Source organism: Nuphar pumila, chromosome 7 (genome assembly GCF_984573655.1).
Source record: "Nuphar pumila chromosome 7, dmNupPumi1.hap1.1, whole genome shotgun sequence".
In the NCBI taxonomy this organism is placed as follows: domain Eukaryota; kingdom Viridiplantae; phylum Streptophyta; class Magnoliopsida; order Nymphaeales; family Nymphaeaceae; genus Nuphar; species Nuphar pumila.
The window spans coordinates 104,478,539-104,486,607 of NC_143255.1; the positions used below are offsets into that span (position 1 = coordinate 104,478,539).

General features: G+C 38.7%; 1 long non-coding RNA gene across 1 annotated transcript; it reads left to right on the forward strand.

Annotated features, from left to right (window-relative positions):
• The first annotated feature begins 4,674 nt into the window (after positions 1-4,674).
• LOC149832739 (uncharacterized) lies at positions 4,675-5,575 on the forward strand. The gene is made up of 2 exons (XR_016433362.1): positions 4,675-4,718; positions 5,146-5,575. It is a non-coding gene; the product is annotated as an uncharacterized LOC149832739 (long non-coding RNA).
• The last annotated feature ends 2,494 nt before the right edge of the window (positions 5,576-8,069 follow it).

The following is an 8,069-nucleotide window of genomic DNA, read 5'->3' on the forward strand; positions in this document are numbered from 1 at the left end:
ATCAACACACCCGCACACACAGACAACTTTCGACACCGTTAGGGATCTGTCGAACCCGCTCTGATACCAATGTTGGGAAGCGACCATGCACGGGGCCGAATTTGCAGCGGGATGAAGGCTTCATGGTTACGCTCGAAATTGTCAGGGAGTCAAAACTCTCAACCCTTATTCTCTTCTAATGCTTTAGTAATCAGAATTGTTACTTTCTTTCTGTGTATGTTTTCATACTATATTTATAGACATGAAAGGGTTTAAGTTTTGGGACACAATCCTGAAAGTAAACCCTTCATAATCTAAGAAACATGTCTCTTATATTGTTGAAATGGCCTCCAAAGGTCACTTATGGCCATATGACCTTACAACAATGGTCTTGTGACTATAATCCTGGTCTTACGTAGTCATATAAGCTGGTTTCAAATTGAATCTGGCTTCACCCTACCAATATACGACACCTGATCCCATATTTACATTTTTTAACTAGCTTGGATCTCGACTCGGATCCTAATCTAATTCACCAAAAGAATCAATATCCAAGCACCACACTTTTACTTTCTCTTTGCAAGTATGTAAGTATGGTATATCTTAACCTAATTGTAAAGAAAGTCCCAATAATGGAAACACAAGATCTTGTTGCAGTAATGTTTTATTTTATTGGGGGCATGTCTGAAAGCGAGAAAGATGTATGAAAAGTGATGTAAAATAAAAAAACTTTATAGATTTTTTGACCCTTCCAAACGAGAATGGCTTTTTCTATGAGCGAGTTTTTCTAAAAGGTACACTTTTTGATAGAAAACATTCTTTCATGGGAGGGTGGAGGAATGTTTCCTAACAAGAGACTTTATTTTTATACTCCCCACCACCCACCATCTTACCATCACCACCACCATCCATCTCACCACCACCCACCACACTCCTCTCTCTCATTTTTTCACATTTTCCCACTTTGTTTTTCTCATGCTACACAAACAAGCTAAAAACTTTTTTTTGGAAAAACTTCTCATATTAAAAACTCTCATAAGCAAACTTTTTCTCTATGAGAGTCTCTCTCTTCCAAACATGCCCTGAGAGAACGGTTGAGAATTACTGAACAATGTTTGCATTTTGATTGACTGCAGAATCACTGGACTGATCCCATGTCACGTGTTGGCAAACATAGTCTTTACCTTCTTTCTTTTTTTGATAATCCAAGGGAACACCCCCATCACCGACTGCGCCTTGGGTATCCTCCGGTTGATAAAACCCTTGAGGTCCCCCTGCCCACCGAGGACTACACCCAGCTTCGACCTTGCAGTAAGGAACGCCACCCCATAATCTCTGGGTGGGGTCACTGACACACAAACCCTTATGGAGCCCACTAACGAAAGGCACTCGCATACTCGATGGGAGTACAGATCAGCACCTTCTCTCTAGACCCAGGTGTTGTGTATTGCCAACCTTAGCCAAGTATTATTCAGTATTCACCAATTACCATGGCTTCCAACTTTTAGAAAGCTCTTCAAGAGAGGCCTTTAGTATACAGACTGTGTGTGTTTGTGTGCCACAACCATTCTAAAGCCTGCATAGAGACACGTTAATTAAGGGCAGGGTTACTGGAAATGCTATAAGGGGTTAGAAAACGCGTTTTTCAGGGAACCATTTTCGAAACAGAAAACAGAGCATTTCTGAAATGTTTGGAAAACAGCGGAAAAAATCATGAAAAACTGGTTTCCCATATTTTCGAAACACTTTTCCCATGTGCTTCCCCTATGTTTCCCAAACATTTTTCTTTGGTGAGATAGCTGTTTTTCATTTTTCATTTTATTAATTTATTATAATAATTTTTCTTAAAAGTTTCCTGTTTCCTTTTACCTTTCTGGCAACCTTGGTTAAGACTTAAAAAATGCACATTCATTTTTTTAGGGCAAACTTGCAAGTGCACCATGTAATATCATGTCCTTGCAACTGGACGCCTTAACAAGGCCCGCCCAGCAATAACCATTTCAGTGTGGTCTGCACCATGCATGGGTACGCTCCTTCTGTATGTTTGTTTTCCAGTCCTCTCTTCCAATGCATTATTATCAGAGAGAAAGGATAAGAAGGATTCATTGCTTTTGGTATCGGTCTGATCTGGCTGTGGGCAAAAGTTTCATCAAACACTTGGACTCTACTCACCAACCAAGGAAGAAAAAGCTGAAAGCAGGCATAATTAAACATCAGGACAGACACTAGGTCCTAGATGGGATACTTTCTTAGCTGGATTTAACCCTGAGGTATAAAAAGTTAAGAATCTACAATCTCTGCCATCTTTCACCGCTCAAAATTGTTGGATCTGGAGCAGATCCAGGATCTGAGCCAGTGCCTAGTTTAAGGTGTTGACCTGATTTCATCGAAACAAACGGTCTTGACGTGATGAAAATGCTCACGAGATTACACTTGCTCGGATCGCCAAACGTTTGGTTTCCGGTTCGACCCTCTTCATAAAAAAAAAAAACAAAATAAAAATAAATCCAATAGAGCAAGAATTGTTGTTCTGACACAAACACTGTCAATGCCCAATCTATTTAGGAGCCCTAACTAAGAAGACCAAATGAACTAAAGAGGCTTGCATGGATTGGGAAACATAGATGGTTGCTAGTGAACTCATTTTTTTTTTTTTAATTTATAACCCGAATAAACTGCATCCGGCACTAAGACCTGGTCACGCTGACTCAGCCTGTCATACCTACGGCCATCGTGCTGCAGCGTAAAACTCTAAAGCTAGGACCCCTGCCCCAAGAGCCTATGCTACGCATTGGGTAACACCCATGAAAATCGAACCTTGACTATCCGCCTAGCAGCCAAGCCCCCACCCCACTACGCCAGTTGCCCTTTGGCCTAGGGGCGTAGTGAACCCTGAAGCTAGAAATTTTGATTTTTGAGTATATAGGGTCATGTGTTGTGATGTGACGAAGGCATAACATTCACAGAGCCCAACTAGTCCATAGTAAGCTATTTTTCACCGATTTGTGGCTTTGCAGACATGAATAAACAAGACAGTACGAAAGAGGAGAATATATGACATGCCAGCAATAAACAAAGAGTTGATTGATGGATAATTGTAGCTTGTGCCACGTTGGGTATCTATAGATGACAATGCTTCCCCTTACTTTGCAGAGAAAAATAAACAGGACGGTTGGTAAGAGGAGAATATATGCCAGCAATATACTCTACTATGACTGAATATGCCAACAAGATCAGATTTCATTATATAAGTCCTGCATTCAATCCTACCCGTCCAACCAAAGATTAAGATTAGTTCACATTTTCACTTGAATGTAGATTGGTCTTAGCCATCCACATGCATCAGTTAACGGTTTAGATCTACATGTGATCATCTATACCATATGTCAGTTGAGGAGACTCTTTTTTATTAATTATTTGTTTTTGAAGCATGTTTTGTATTTTTTTTTGTTTTAAGAATATCTAAAAGCAGTGCCACACAAGGACTTGAATTGTGAAGAAGTCACCAATCTTAGTATTATTCGTATCCAAGCATACTTAATTTTGGAGTTCTGATGAGATTCAATGTATTAGTGTTTTGTCTAAGCATGTTTTATATTTGGAGCAAATTGAAAAATGGCTTGAGTTAATAATTACAGTACCAAAAGCAAACTATGAAGTTGAGAAAGCTAGGTGGATCATATGCTTGCCAAGGTTTGGATCTTATGCTTGCCAGGGTTCGGATTATATTTGTGAAGGTAAGAAGTGGGTGTCATAAGCGATAATTGCTTAAAAAAATATTTATTAGTCTATTATATATAAATTTTACAATAAAAAATATGCTCTAAAAAGAAAACACAATTCTTAAATATGGAGTGTATTTCCAACATCAACAAAAAAATATGATTTTATATTGAAGGTAGTGAGATTCTCCATAAATTTTTGAAACGTAAATAAAGCATATGGTTTCATGCTTTCAAAGCTAGTTTTATGGAAAGCCAGTTTTCAAGTTTTGTTAAAAGCTTTAGGTAACTATGGCTTAGACCATCTCTATCTAAAAAAACTATGGTTTAGGCCATACATGCATTTTTTCACCATGGATGGCATCATTATGCACCTTTTGTGTGAATTTAATTTGGGGGGCTGGAAGTGACAGGGTTTTGGTGAGGGATTTTCTTTGTCATCACCAAATAAAATAAAATAAATTTGACTAGTATAGATTTAGACTTCGTAAAGCATATTGTAGGAATGACAGTGGACAGGGGGGAAATGGGGCCCTGCCCCATCTCACCCCGTTTGGACCCTGGATGGAGGTTAAAATCAAAACCCTTACAGGATGGAGGGGTGGATGGACTTACGCTTTCTCCCACACTGCCCCTTCCCCAATCCTTCTGTATGGATGGCAATGGATCGAGGGAAAAATGGAGCCCCACCCCGTTTGAACCGGGGATGGAGGCAGGGATGGAGGGCAGAATTTTAAGACGGGGCAGGAGTAGAGACCTTGTCCCCCTCTCCCGCCCCTGTTCACTGCCATCCCCAGCCTATTGTTGTGGAATGACATTTATGTAATTGTTCGATGTAAGGGATCCTCTTGTTCTGAAAAATAAATTACGGTTTTGCCCATGCAAGATTGCCATCTTCCTATAAATAGGGCTGTAAGGGAGCAGGTGTATTGTCCACCAAAACAATGGCGTCCTCCAAGAGCAATAGAAGCCTTCTCCCTGCCTTCCTTCTACTCGCCTTAATTCTACTGGCCTTCGGTACACCTCTCTCTCTCTCTCTCTCTCTCTCTCTTACTGATACAAGATTCATCAACTTCAGTGAATTGATTCTTCAAGGAAAAAACAACTGTTGATCAAATTGCTTACGTACAATCTCTTCCATGTTTCTTAGTGGCGACATTCACCACTAAACAAGTATTTTTTCATGTAAAACTGAACATGGAAGCAGTCTAACTTTTAGAATACCATTGTGCTAAAAAATATTGTAAAATAGTGTGCAACATTGGCTTCTTATTAAAGTATTATAAGTATTTAGATTAAGGAATTGGCTGGAACCAAGACCGCCTAGTTAGTTTTTGGTGAGCTTGCACTTGTGTTGATACTCTGCTCTTCACTCAAGCCAAATGCTTCCTCACTATTACACAATTTTGATAACATCTAACTCTTTTCCAAACTAATTGAACAGGGCGGGTGGAAAAGGTTGAGGCAAGAACCTGTACATCACCAAGTAGGAAGTTCCACGGTCTGTGCTTCAGTAACAGAAACTGTGCAAACATCTGCCACACTGAAGGCTTCCCTCATGGAGACTGCCAAGGCTTCCGAAGGCGATGCATTTGCCTGAAGCCATGCCCAGCTGAAAACTAGCACCTCTTCTTCTTCCTACAGTAGCCTTTTGGGCATGGAATGGAATGAATAAATGCAACCTGGGACGTAGTATTGTTTATGTGTTGTGACTTGTGATGCTTCCTTGGCATCCTGCTAGCTACTTTTGTCAATGCTTTCTCTTTTTCTTTGTGCTTTTATGTGAGGCAAATAAAATGATGGCAGTGTCGTGATGATGTACGTTGTCGTCGCCTTAGTTTGATGAACTAAATATATCCTTCATAGTGTGATTATGGAGCTGTTTTTTTTTTTAATAATTAACGAGGAGAAACTATCATTAATGGCTCTCTCCTTCCAAGAGTAGTTTTCTCTTGGCTTCAACCTGAGTCCAGTCTCACTCATCCCCAAAGTCATCCTTATCTCCATACTATTGTTTGGGATTTCATTGAGGAGGTTGTTTTCATCAAATCAGACTATATGGACTACATCTACCATTTAGTGAAGATCAACATTTTGATCACTTGAATACCTCTTGTGAGCTGGATTTTCTGGGAATTAAAAAATCAACTGGTGATAAAGCACAAATTTTTGTGATTTAAAAATATGATTCAAAGATCCATTCTTATTAAATCGATCATGCTGAATCCATCTATAAGAAAATCGGTTCCACTCAGCCTCTCTGTCATCCACGTCTTCATACCCTTCTTGGGATTTCTTTGATGCAAGTTGTTTTGTTCATATCGGACTCCACAGATGTGATCTAAGTCATGCATTTAGTGAAGATCAACATTTAAATCGTCAGAATCCGACTTGTAAGTTTTTTTGGTGGTTCAATAACCAATAGTTGACAAAACACGAAATTTTATGATTTAAAAGATCATATTTTTGTGTTTGGCCAAAGGCTTATATCTACGAGAAAAAGCTCATGCTCTTTCTTTCTCATCTTATTAAATCTTTCACTCACGTATTCATATATGTGTATGATCAAGATAAAGAAATTTTATTTACAACAAATATGAGAAAATATCCAAGATAGGATAATGATGGATGAAATTTCATTTAATCCTTTAAATCTATTAAATCTTAAAAAGATTATAACTGAAGATCATGCTTCACAGCACATATGGTAGAATCATTTTGATATTGCCATAGGTTCTAACATGCCCTTTCATGAACTCCCAACTTGTAATCATGAAAATATATCTTAGAATTGATGCAATTAATTGAAGGCATTAAGGTCTCTGCGATGACAGGGCAACAATGAAGCTTGGACGGGTCACAATATGAACTAAAATCACAAAAAAATGCACAATGTGAAGATTATAGTACAAACTTGCTGGTAGAAAGCCAATTGTACATAAAGGTTGGTAAAGATGGGTCAAATAATACCATGTGAAAAATAAAAAACAGTGAATAAAAATAAAATGAAAAAAAACGAAAACCCACCTAGTCATGTATAGAGCTTGGTGGGCATAATATGGAGTGGCCTTGCACGTTAGTGCTTCATCAACAATTCGTGTCCTTAGCATGTTAAGTTCTTATTTGTTGCTTAGTGCTGTGCGAGTATGGATCCATGTATGTTCGTATGCCTATAGGTGGCACAGGGAGCCAGGATCAGGTGCCATCACGTGGCACACTTTGAAGTGTGATCTTTGGTTGACAGTCTGTCAGTTGTGGGCCCAAAATAAGATATAGAACAACCAGGTGCGTGCAGAGGCGCACACTCAAAGTGTGCCATGTGATGGCATCTGATCCTGGCACGTGGTATTCTTCATTTTGCCTGCTAAAAATATGCTTCTACATTGCTCTCCAAAACACCTCTTAGAAAGGGCAAGGTCTCAAGCCAAAATAATTTAAGGTTAAAGATTGCTAATTATAAAATTTTGCCTAGCAATGCTTTTAAGTCATTTTTTTCTAACTTTTAGATAAGCATGCATAATTTCAAAATTTTAAGAAAAAATACAATTTATCTATTTCTTCCTTTTAATGCTTATTACATCTCTCTTGAAAAGATTTAATATATTATTTGAAATTTCATAGCAAACTTACACCATGATACAGTGATACTGCCATCTTGACTTTGGTAGATGTCAAGGAGAGTGCAGGATTTGGGTGAAATCACATTGCACAATGTAAATCTGACCCTCAGTCTTACTGCAAAACATTAGGGGTTTTCATTGATCGGGTTTGACCCAGTCCAGACCTGTACCAAGCACTATAAGGTCAGGGTTTGGTGACAAAAAAGGTCCTTGCGATCTAATAATTCTACAACAATTTCATTTGTTTCATCGTTAATGAGAAACTTTAGGTTAGGCCATACTTTTTTTTTGCCTAGGTCAAAAGACACCCCTCCATCATCAAACCCTTGAGGCCCTCATATTCACTGAGAAGCACACCCAGCTTCAACCTTGCACCAAGGGACATTCTTTATGGAATTCGAACATTGATTGTTCCATGACAGATGAAAAACCACACAGTTCCTTTTCCCATCTTGAAACCCTCTCGTTGAGAAGAAACGTGCTAATGAATGGCCAATCAATCTTTTGCACTAGGGTTATATCAAGGGTGTTAGAGCGATAATCTCGCTGTTCATTATAGCCCAGATAAATCAAGCAGCTTGAGATCCCGATAAGGATTATCATGATAAACTTATCGTGATGTCCCAGCTAATGGTTGAAGTTATGACAACTGTATACTTTATCTTTAGAGTTGTATATATATATATGCTATGCTTGTAATACTTGAGCCATTCAGATTGAGAGTAAGCTCAGTTTGGTCCTCTTCATC